The following is a 12,795-nucleotide window of genomic DNA, read 5'->3' on the forward strand; positions in this document are numbered from 1 at the left end:
ATTTTGCAAGTGCTGTCACTGTTGCAGTTAGCACTATCACTGATAGCAAGTGTTTAAACCTGATAGATTCAAGAGGTCTGTCTCTGCTGTCTTACAAATGCTCTTCAGGTTAAGAGGCAGTCAGAGTGATCAGATTTTTGCCTGTGCTGTGAGCCTTGGCTCAGCGTGGCCCTACTAAATATCCTCACTTCATCTACATGTCAACAAAACATTCCTTCAAGACAGACTGGGACACATTCCTCCTATCTTGGCCCGTGACGCACATTCTCCGGAGTTTAAAAATGGATTAAACATTTACTTTTCCCGCAGTGGTATCGCTGATAAAAGAATATTCTTGAGGCAGTGAGTCCACACACACACACACACACACACACACACACACACTCATATACAAGTACCCTATTTCCATCCACACTCATTGGCTCTGACAATGAGACTGAACCAGCATTGGCTCCCTCCCTGTCACAACAAGCAGGCCCAGAGAACTCACAGCTGCTGGTGGAGCTGGCACTGCTGACCTGACGGAGACAGTTTTGTTTATCATCTGGCATAAAGATCGAAGAAGCAGAGCTTTGTAATGGGAGCGAGTGCAAGATGTGAAAGATAGATCACCACACATTCGAAGCACTGAAGGAAATAATAGTACATTCGAAATGAGCTGTCTTTCGCTTCGTGATCCGAAAAAAGGATTCTTGGATGAGTTCAATACCAAAGGCACAAGAGATTGATACGAAGAAAGAATGCTTTACTTTGACTCTCTTAAAACAGAGGGAAGGAGAGCGTTTCAAAAGCAATAGCAGAACCAGATGCTTGCATGAGAGGGAAGTACTGAAAACCAAAATGAATTCACCAGAGTTCCCTATCCACAGTTATTTGGCACAATTACGCATTCTGTTCTCTCTTATAACAACATGCCATTGCTTCAGCTCTCACCAAAACAAAAGTTGAAAAACCATAAGCTTTCTTGTGAAAATACATGAAACTGAAAAATCTTGGACAACAAAAACAAGACAACAAATCCTTCCCTGTGCACAGGAAATGTTACATTTATTTTTGCCAGTTCAGTAATTTGCCAGCCGTTGTTTTATGAGGGAGCTGATATCAGTGTTTTCAACTGTCAGCAGATGTGATGCATGTGCACACAAGACTGAACTTGTTTTTATCTGGCTCACCTCTAAATTAGAATTCTCATTGAGAAACACATAAGCAGTGTTTCTCAATGTGTGTTTCTCACGCAAACCTGGTTGTTCACTCTTGTGCATCCATGCATGTGTGTATCTAATATATTCCTGACTGTGCAGACCGCAGTGTGTTGATTCACATGGGAGAAATCAGCATCCAAGTTTTAGAGATAACGTGCAGTGATTGATGTGCAATGCTGTAAATTATTTTACATCTACTGCAAGAGGAATATAGCAGAGACTTTATGCAGAAAGTCTCAGGCCATCGGTTTTTCTGACTCAACACAAAAGTGCTGGTACTTCCCTCAAGTGCCCCACTGCTCAGTCTGATATGATTAGCATTGCTACTCTGGGCAGCAGAGACAAAATTTACAACCTAGCCCTCATTAAACTGCCTTAACCCGATGCCACTAAGTGTTTTTTTTTATCAGATCTTACCTGCTTCCCCATGGCTGCGACGGTATGAGTCTCTCCCTGGTGAATAAATACTAGGCTAATACAGAGTTTGTCTTTTAGGCAGCTGGTACTTCCCCTGAGGTAAAACAGACAGGAGACAGGAGGTTGAAGGTGTCCTGTCTGCACGTACACTCCCCTTCGTTGGGGTGTGTACTCACACATACCTCACTGACATACACGCTGCTTCTCATCTGTTCTACAGGTTCACACAGGAGCATGGAAATCTCCCGAGAAGAGTACTTAACCCTTGCACAGGCTGGCATTGAGTGGAATAATAAAGCAAGACATTCATTATCTCCGTGCATTAGCATAAAAAGCAGACAAAAAGTTGTGAAATTTTCTTGCACCAGTATCACTGGCACTGCCATACTGGTAATGAGTAGCTTTCCGGATTTTCTGCAGGTTAGAGACAGAAAATACTGGTGAAAGAGTGTGTGTCTGGACCTGGTTCTGATATACTGTAAGTCAGCGTCAGATAATAGGGATAAAGGGCTTTTCTTGGTCACTGCAGGCGGCTCCATAGAGTTACCAAGCGGAGAGAAAGGAGGCTCAGGCAAAAGGATCCACAGCAGCCAGCAGGCAGAAAGCAGCAAAGGGGGGGGAAAAAACTCGCTATTAAGCAAGAGAGAATTGGTTTTCTCCACCCTAATGAGAATTCATCCTGTGAGATAGATGAGTCAGTCTGAAAACACAATTCCACACTTGCAATAATGAGATCATATTTGAGGAATTGGGTGTACATCCCTCAAGTGAGAGAAAAAAGTCAAGGTTAGCAAGAATTTCAGCGAGGCCTAACCTTACAGTGAGGAATTTCCCCTTTTCAACTCCTAATGAAATCAAATCACTGAGTATGAACATTTGTAATGTCTACATGTAACAAAAACTGTGCTGTGAGGATACTATGGTCAACACATCAAAAAATTGCTGGAGAAAATCCTTGTGAGATCGGGTCTGGCCGAGCAATATTTGGGGACACACAGTCAAAACAAAGTTGGAAAATGAATCAGAAATCAACAAACGCCACTTTATTTAAAACTAGAATCAGTGCCTTGTGGTTGACTGCCTCTGCCAATGAGTCACATTGCAGTTTACATCCATGTCTGTCCAGACTCATATGTAGCCATGACAGCTGACAATTCTTCAAATATGGAGGCTGCTGCAAAGAAGCTACAAATTCTAAAACGTGGATGCTTCACACACATCTTCAACCCGACAGCACAGAAGATTAGTACAGTCTCAAAGTGGACAGCCAAGATTAGTGTCACTAATTGGTATCTGACCAAATGTTTCTCCCTCTGTTCCTCAGTTATAGTGTGAATTTTTTTTTTGCAGGACATTATGATGTCATTCGGATATAAAATGTCATCACTTCATCATTTTATCCTATCAGACACATAATTAGCATATGCATTCTTGAATTATGGCAAACAAAGGTCACAATACCTTTGACTACCAAAATCTAATTCGTTCATCGTTGAATCAGGGTGGACGTTTGTGCCAAATTTGGAGAAATTTCCTCGAGGCATTCTTGATATATCGCCCTCACAAGAGTCACAGACATGCCAGCAACTTGAAAACATGTTGCCTCGAGCCACTGCTGTCACCAGTGAGGAGGCATAAAAAAGAATACTGAAGGAGGCACCCAATGAACTCATACATCAAGTGCCAAAGCTCTTGGGAAAACTTCCTACAAAGGATGCTGCCTACACTGAATAAACACCTGCTCTGCACAGCCAGAAGTCATCTCTGATTATATATATATTTCATGAAAGCAGGTGATTTTATTATATTAAATCAGGTAACTGAACAAGTGAACATCAAATGTGAACTTTTTATTGAACTGCTACACAATGTGGTCTCATGTGTTCAATTTGTGATGTCCCTGACCAGCACTTGAGTGTTAGTCTGGTGTGTGGATCCAGAAAGAATGCTGCCGAAGGTGTGCAGGTGAGCTTAGAGTCCAACATTGTGAGCTAAAGCAAAATACACTTCACCACTTCATGAGAAGTTCTCCACGAGGTGAACAGATCACAGACAGGTTCAAGTGCCTCTCACCTTGTTCACCCCAGTCAAAGCACAGGAATCCTTTTGAATGTAGTCAGTGTTTTGCTGTGTGTGGCAGAAGCCTTAAAACTTATCACTGGGGGACAAAGCAGAGTGAACCGCACTGGTAGCAATTATGGCAGATGTCTAAATACAAGGCAGCTAAATTCCAGGCTGAAAACCGCTTATCGAGAAACCAAACCCTTAAATAGTGTTGCACTTTCTGTCAGCATTACCTCAGTGTTGGGGGTGTACTGATAGCCGAGCATTCACTCCGCGCACCTATGCTCACTCACTATTTCTAGGTGTCATGGTCTGGGTCTGTCAAGTGAGTCATCGGCTGATTCACAATCAACCAACAGCACAGTGACACACCCTCTCTGTCAGTCTATCATCTTACTGCTCCTTATTGTAAATATGATTCGTTCTCTGCTGTAGTCATGCGCTCCATCCACCCCCCTATTTCAACCCAGATTCATCAGCCTCGTATGCCTCATCAGCCATCAGCCTCAAGAGTCATCAGCCACCTCCAACACCAGTGTCTGGACTCCATGGGGGGATTTATCCTGCTGCTGCTCAGATGTCCCTCAATCACAAATATCTCCCTCTAGTGTCCAAGCGCCAAAGAATTATATTAAATCTTAATCAGCACAAATCATCTGTTAATCCATGTGCTCATATTCTGTATTAAATATTATCTTAACTTCATTCTTCCGTCTCTCCTGATTGAACTAAAATCTGCGTGGCCGGGCGCCTTTTCGTATAAATTTTGCTGAACCGTAATATCAGTGGCTAGTCTTAAAACTCATTAGCTAGGCTAGTTATAGATTCCAAATCCAAAGAAGGACAAGTCTCAGAGGAAACTAGAGAATTTAAAAGTGCGTGGATAGATTTATTTGCTTGAACCATCAATGCCACGAAGTTAAAGTATCGAATTATCATTAAAAGCCTACTTTAGACTTATTAGGTTTGATAGGGTTATTAAGTTACCTTCCAAAACAAAGCTCAAACATTTTTTCTCAGCCAAAACTGGCGCTTTTGGTTGTTAAGGTCGCTAGACCCTGTGATTGCCGAATAGTTAAAACATTTCCCACATAACTGCCATGTCTCTATTTGGATTCCAACCTCTATTAAATGTCAAACTCATCTCTTTTTCCCCTTGATTCATGTTTCATTCATCTACTTCAGGAGTAGTTTGGATTGTATTTTGAGCCTTCGTACAGTCTAAATTATTCAAGGGAAAAGGTGGCATCCGCATGCAGCTGCTCTTTTTTTATTCAGAGCCAGTTTGCCTCGGCTTTCAAGATGCTGGGCTATGACTTCATATCAGGAAGGGGGGGGAAAAGTTGGGGATTAGAGGGACTTTTTTACACACCTGTTATGGCGGGATGATTACACCTTTACTGCATGATTCATTTGACTACATGGAGTTTGATGACTTCAGCAAATTTCCAGCCAAGCTAACCCCCAACATCAAGCTCAGACGGCAGACGTCTCATCAGTCAGACTGAAAGTTTGGGTGTGCACAGATTTGGCATATTTACTGTCAATATACAGCGTAAAATCCTGGACCAAGAGTCTAAAAAGTAGAAAGTAATTATGGGAAATATTTTTTCTAATGAAATAATATTAGATAAGGGCAATATAGGCAGATACAAACAGTGTTGTGCATCTCTTCTTCGCATATGACATTTTGTTTTATCCAGATAACACACAGAATTGAGGCTGTCGCTGCCAAGATTGTTGGAACAATGGAACATTTTCTGTTCATTTGCTTTGAAGATCACAACAAATGTGCTGCCGCGACTACAGAGAAGACTGTCGGCATCCACTTTGGCCTTCTGGGAACAAAAAGACAGAAAGAAAGCTTTGGAAAGATCCCAGAAGGCCACAGCACTATTCACAAGCCACTTATAAATCTGAAGCATGCGCTCGATTCTGTTAAAATTAATTTCATGCTTTCAGTGCCAAAAATGCAATGAGGATTTCCATTCAAATTCAAATAATGATGAAATCAATAAACCAAAACACTTTGTGATTCGTGATTATTTATGCGAAGCCCCTTTGATGCTGTGCTCAGTCTCAATGTTCGCCGCTTTGCTCTCAAGTTTGACCTTCTCTATAAAAAGAGGTATGTGTTTTTGTATTAATAAGTTGCCTTGATACTTGAACCCTCTGTTACACTGGAAAGTCAGTGTTCATTAACAGCTTACACTCAATAAAAGTAAAAGACAGCTTTTAAATCCTGTGCTCCTTAAACCTGGAATGAACTTCTATTCATTTTTTTTTAAATTGGATGGTTGATTATTACTCCAGAATTAAATTTAAAACTAAAATCTAATGCTTGGTTTTGACTGTCCCTTCAAACTGTTGAGCTACGGTTCAATTAACTCCAACGATGAGTTCAATTGCTCTTCATTGCCTTTAAAAAGCATGAATGTTTTTTGTGTTGTCAGTGTGTTCTGACATAAAGGAGACAGAGGGATATACAGTGAATTACATAGGCTACATGTGAGAAACCACAGTGTATATATGAGCACGCTGACAAAGTTAAGATCATCGTGGACAGCTACAGGCTACAAAGAGCTAATGAACCTTGTGGCTGGATGAAATGTTGCTCCACAAATTGACTTTAAGTATTTGAGACAGAGCCTCGGGGAAGTACCAGAATCAAGCAACAGATGACCACAGGTAGAAAGTAAAAAATGCAAGTTATCTAGCTTTAGCTCTATGGTAATAACCCTGACATTCACACACACGCACTCATGAGAGGTCTGAATTTTGAGGAGATTCACAATTACAAATTTTGCTGTTGGTGATAGGTAATAAATAAAGTAATAATATTACTTTTGAAAGAATGAGTAATATACATTTTTACAGTAACACATGTCTCGGGTGACCACTTGTGATCCAATCTTATTTACTCACTCTATACACAAATAAACACATGCATCATTTCCGAAGAAGACACGGCTGCACTGATATATTCCGGATGCAAATGTGACCATCGCCAGCTTTCAGATGGTACGGGCGGACAGAGAACTCAGAGATGGGGAAGCAACTTTGAAAGCACTACTTCAAGTACAGCAAGGCTGCCATTGGGGGGAAAAAAAAGAAAATCATTCATTTTTCATGGCCCAAATATGTTTGTAGTTTCAGTAGTTAACTAAACAAAAATGGCAAAAAAATACAACAACACATATTGACTTAAATCAATATGCAAACATGAATGTAGTTGAACGACCAGCAGGCTACTGCAAAATGTAGTTAAACTACTAGTTTAATTAGTAGTGTATTAGTGTAGTTTGCTGCTCCCCAACACTGGCTGGCCAGCAGTTGAGTAAGCGGTGCTTTGGTGCAGCACAGGACACATGAGCTTACACACTGCTGAAAGAATGTGGCCATATGTGGCCCAGACCACTTCCGAATATGCTCCCTATGATCAGATCTCAAGATGCATTAGGGACACTTTGGGTGCACTGACACCTGTAATTAGAGCTTTCAACTTGAGATTCAATCACGATTGCTGGCTGTAAACAGAGCCATATTTCTCCTTAATGACCTTCATATCAGTCCAATGCATGTCTGTATCATATGTGTTTGTAGTGTGGAAAGTGTGGGGTAAGTAAAGCAGGATAAAAACCAAAGAGACTGAAAAAAATGGCAAGTATGACACAGCACCTTATGGGAATCTGCTAAATCAGCTTGTTTCCGAAAACATAAAACCAAAAGGTCAAAACCAAGACAGCTAGAAGGAAAAATGCGCCAGCAGAAAACTGGAGGACACGGTGGGTAAAAGGTTTAGAGAGAGATCCTCCACTGCTGCTCGCTGTCTCCATCAGGACAATAGTGTGAAATCTTACAGGTGCTGATTAAAGTCTTTTCTACTCTCACGGGAACGCAGCCATATTGCCAAAGTGTTTGTGTGTTTGCATCTTAAGTCTTAAAACTGTTTCATTTTTGAAGTTGCTCCGGGATAATTACCCAGGTCGATTCTCTGCTTAATTATTAACTGCTGGCACTTTCTTTGAAGCACAAAAAACATGATTATATGTCTGAGGCTTGATTTAATGCTACGTGTCTTCTGAGCAGCAGCTTCTCTCACAACCAGAGCACATAGGGGAATTACATGGAATTTTAACACGTGTAGCCTACAGCAAGCCGAGTTTCCCTCCAAGAACTTGAATATTTTCTGTTAACGATCGCTTGTATTTTGCTAGAAAACATATAAACAGAACAGAGAGCAGCACAGGCATTTATATTTATGTTATTTGCCTCCACCCTTTTGTCTGATATGTCCTGTAATATGAAACTCATTTCACGTGATGGTGCTTTGTCTTATCAGCTGCAAGATGGGCACACTTAAACTTGACACTGTAATCCAAACACAACAGATAACACATACTTCACAGATATCTAATATGCTAAGTGACTGCTAGATAAAAAAGATAATGATGATATCAGATAGAATCAGTATGTGTTCATAGCTGTCCCATAAAACAGGCTTGATATCAGCGAGCTTTGGAGGAAAACATCTGGATTCTTTAATTCCTGGTGTTGGGAGTCATTTTTTCAGCCACATAATTCTCTGTTGCGCAAGTTTGAAGGCTGAACCAAAGTGCCTGTTGAAAACTCCCTTCTGGTGGCTGACGGCCCTGAAGTGTGCTGCTAACACAAGTTAAACAGCGAATCATTCACAGCCCGGCCTGCCAAAGAACTGACACATTAAAGTTGAACCAACTTGATCCCCTGTCCCCCTCCGATACACACCCTGCATCCCAACTGAATTGCTGCGCTGTATTGTGTGGACTCAAGGAGAGAGGGGGGAAAACATTTCTGGCAATAATCGCACCGAAAGCCACGGTGTATTTAGGACAGCACAACCACATGTGCACCCACTAACGTTCTGTGTCTCATAGCTTACGTGTACACTGCAGACAAACATCAAAATGAACGAGTTCAACATGTTTAATGTGTTTTGGGGTACAATGTGCGCCTTGTCCCAAAATGAGAAATATTTATCAAATTTATCCCAATTGGAGCATGAGGCAGAGCAGATGGGGTAAATGAAATGAGCTTTCGGGGCAGCTCTGGTGTTGCTTCACTGAGATAGAAAACAAGCGAAAGGAGCAAATGTTTCTCAGTATACTGGCCTGGTAATCTGCAAACAGATATAAATAAATCGATTCGGAAAGCCTTGAAATTAAATTAAAAATTAAAGAAATCTAACTAGAAAGCGCTACTTCAAACGCCCCCCTCTGAAGACGAGAGAGGAAGTGTTGCTCGGAATGCAAATCCAGTCAAAAATTGCACCAACTTGCTTAAACTTGTCTTATCAGCGAAACACTCGGTATCTAAAACTTCCCATTTTGTTCATAAAGTGTTGAACTGGACTAAGCCGAGAGGCTTAATGCAATCACCACTAATCCTTTAATCTTGAACATTACTTTTTTCTTGAAATAAACTTCATTACCCAGTCATGACCATGACTCCTATAAGCCACGGTTATTGACATTTTGGTCCTGTGTCACTCTTGCATTCATTAACAGTCTGCTGACTATTGTGTTGCACATTTTTTCCATTAGTGGCATGATGGGCATTGTGTTGACTCATTACTGTCACATACTGTCGTTGCCCTATGCTGTCCTTCACTACTAAAGGCTTCAGTAGTACATTTTCAGACACAATGGGGGACAAGTGGAATCATAAATCAGCACAGAATAGCGTCTTGTTTCAACATTTTAAAATGTAAATGCAGCACATTAACTTAAATTTGATGCAGCAGTGATTGATGGTAAGAATTGTGTTTGATTAAAAGGCGCACTCCTTCATTGTGTTATAAAGTTCAGTTAAAAGCAAATTACTGAAAAGCATTCAGTACAAAGCAGCATTAAAAGAATACTACCAGCTTTGTATCATAACAAGGCAAGTAGTATGTGTAAATAAACTTCGGTGAACTTCCCTCCATCTTACCAGCGCCCAGACCTCTCTGCTCATCTCTCTCTTGCTGGCTCTAGGGCTTTTGCTTGAACTAGAGATCTTACTTCCAGATTTTTATGTGCCCGCCACCACCTAAACTGTATATAAAGATGGTCAGCACATCTCCACCAGGCCCCCAGAAGTGTTACAGGCTTTGAAGCCAATTTTTGTAGTCACCAAACAGTAGTATTACAACTCCCGAGTCTGTCATGCGATGCCACTGGGCCCAGAAAAACCTTTCCCCATAGACTTACAGTGAGAAAGAGACATCTGTGAATCAGTAGATACAACTTTCTGAGTGTCACAACCCCCATCAAATGACTCCTTCTGAATCCACTCAGTCCTGTAACATTTGGGAAGTCTAGAAGAGCTGCAAGACTGAATTATTTTTTCACCATTCAAGATAGTGGAGCACTAAATTGTAAGTTGCCAGCTGGGCTAGAAAAAGTAGCGCTACTCTGTGGGTCTAATGATGCAAAAAAATAGCGCAGATCATCTGGGTGTTTTCATTCAGCGGAAATAGAGCTTTTTTGGCTTCATGCACCACTGAGCAACTTTTATAGGAATCAACGGGGTCCTGCCTCCGAAGCTGTATCTGTTTAAGGACATCCACTGAATAGCAGATCAAGATCCCAACCCCTGTCTATGTGTCTCTTAAACTCAGACCAAACTTTGATCAAAGTGTAAAACTAGGCAGTGCTGATTTGTTACTGCATTGCCCATTTGTTGCTTAACATTTTAGTGCACTGTTTATTTGCAATGCAAGAGTTTGTGAACAGGAAGTGGATGCCATACTGCTTCCTGTATTGTAAAAATGAAGGCTGAAAAAACTGAGATCAAACTGATAAAACTAAGCAGTGCTGATGAAATATGAAGCAAGACTCTGTTACTGCATTGCTTGTTTCTGACCTTATATGTTTTCAGAAACATATTTTAGCTTACAGTTTTGCTAAAATTTGAGATTGTTTATCACCAGCCAGCTGCCATATTGTTTCTTGTAGAAAAACAGCCAAGCTCAAATTAGATCACATCACATTACACCGTGCAATGCATTCTGGTAGTTGTAGGTTTTCTTCCTCCTGAGCAAAAGAAAATGCCACAACCCCTTTCTTTTGTTTTCTCTGGTCATGTAAGCACCAATTTCAAAAGAGCTTTATGGAAAGACTTTCTTTCCAGAAGTGAAATTCTTATTCAAATAGTCTTGAAAAATAAAGATAGTCCTAACCGAGGCTTTGTTTGACTTCACCGTGTTTTGAGCCATAACCAACACCTTAATAAGCTCCACTGAGCTCTATATTTTTCCTTTGTGGAGATTTGTGTATCCATCTCAACCTTGAAACACCAGGGGCAGGGCTCTCTTGTTTCTGGACATTCAGCCTCGTTTTGGTTGTGACCTTCCTCTGTCCTCCCCGCAGCTGCTCCTGATGCCAGTGAACGGACTCAGACAGGATGGACCCCCTGTTGGGAGCAGTTGCAGCTCTCTGCCAGAGGATCAACTTACATCCATCAGTGCTGCAAAGATAAGATGTGAAATTAAATATTTGATCTGGATTGTTTGCTTTGGGGAGGCAGGTCACAAATGAAGAAGACGAAAGAGAAAAAGCATCTCCGGGCTGTTTTTTTTCCCCGTGCACGGCCTGTTAGTGGTTAGGACATTGAATGGAATAGTGTTAAGGCTACATTTGTGGTGCAGATGCAAAAGTGTAGGCAAACGGTTGTGATTCTGTGTAAAACACATCCAGACATCCTGTTCTGTCTCTTTGGTCTCGTCAGAATGGGATTGTGCGGTGGCCAAATGCAGCTTGGCTCACACAGCTGTGGAGACAGATATGGCCTAGAAAGTTTAACCACAAATCTTGGTGTTGAGGAAATCCCCAGGCTTTGCTTAACGCGGGAAGAGTTTATTATCAGGGCGAGGACGTTTATTGTCACAACACAATGAGATTACTCACTTTAAAACACAAATTTATAACATAAATTACACAATTTCAGTAATCTCAATAGTTTCCATCACTTTAAGCCAACTAAATATACCACTGTACCCTCAAATATGCGTTCCCAGAGTTTTATATACTATCTGTAATCTGTACCAGACTTCAACGGCAGCCATTTTCCACATAATGACATACTTACTCCTTGCAATTCCAGTACTTTGAAAGTTTATTTAGTGGTAAATGTAACTGTTATTGTCTCAGCTCAGATCTCTTATTTTCATTCGCATAAAGCAAGATTGCAGCTGATAAGAGAAAATGCACTCTTCCAGGATAGCGATACAAGATAAGAGTGTAAAATTAGATCTTTACGAACATATAAAAAGCCATCATCCACAACACATAATCACCGGCATCCCTATCATGGTGGGGAAAGGTGTCTAATAGGAACGAAACTTAGATAATAGCTGCTCAATGCGTAATGAGTCATTAGAACCCACTGTGTAGCCACAGTGCTCAAGGATTACAGCTCAAAGAGGAGATAGGAAAACATTCCCTGGTCTTATGCTTCCCTCTTGTGGCCAGTTTGGGTAACTGTTTCATTGTCTTCTGGATTACAGGTCAAATCAGGGACATTTGCTTTACTCGGGGGCTGCTTTTGCAAAATGACAGAAGTCCAGGGACCAGTTAGTAAACAAACATTAATAATTAACATATAAATAATTAATCTGGAACTCTGTCAGGGGGTTCAGGGGTCCATGGGATCCTCCCCTAACACTTCTTGTTTGCCGTTCTGATGTTCTCGGGCACCTTATGTGTATTCCAAAGCACAAAAAAAAAAACCCAAATCAAACAATCAAAACATTATAAATCAATTTATTTTCATTGTGAATTAGATAATGGTCGGTGGGCTATCTGGCACCGTATCATGGGCTAGATTTGGCCTGTATGCTGTAAGCACAGAATCACTGGTTTATACGTACTTGTAATTAACTACAAGTAAGTTATAAGTATAATTAAATAATTAATTTAATAATAATTAATTAACCATTAAATTTTAACTCCATGCTGATTCCTAACTGAACTCCTAAGGGAAAGGGTCAAGTTAGACGTAGCACCAGAAAGCATGACTCCTTACAGGAGTACAATATGCACCCCTATGACTTTTACATTCATTTTCTACATTGGTAGTAATATATTTTAAA

The 12,795-nt window shown here is 40.8% G+C and overlaps 1 protein-coding gene across 1 annotated transcript in view; it reads right to left on the reverse strand.

The window, feature by feature from the left end:
• The window catches only part of mid1 (midline 1), a 39,567-nt gene extending 37,809 nt beyond the window's left edge, over positions 1-1,758 (reverse strand). Inside the window, exon 1 of the mRNA XM_033617139.2 lies at positions 1,620-1,758. The gene's annotated coding sequence lies outside the window, so the exon portion shown is untranslated. The remainder of the gene's footprint in view (positions 1-1,619) is intronic.
• Positions 1,759-12,795: the final 11,037 nt, after the last annotated feature.

This window comes from Epinephelus lanceolatus, chromosome 14, assembly GCF_041903045.1.
Source record: "Epinephelus lanceolatus isolate andai-2023 chromosome 14, ASM4190304v1, whole genome shotgun sequence".
Classification (NCBI taxonomy): domain Eukaryota; kingdom Metazoa; phylum Chordata; class Actinopteri; order Perciformes; family Serranidae; genus Epinephelus; species Epinephelus lanceolatus.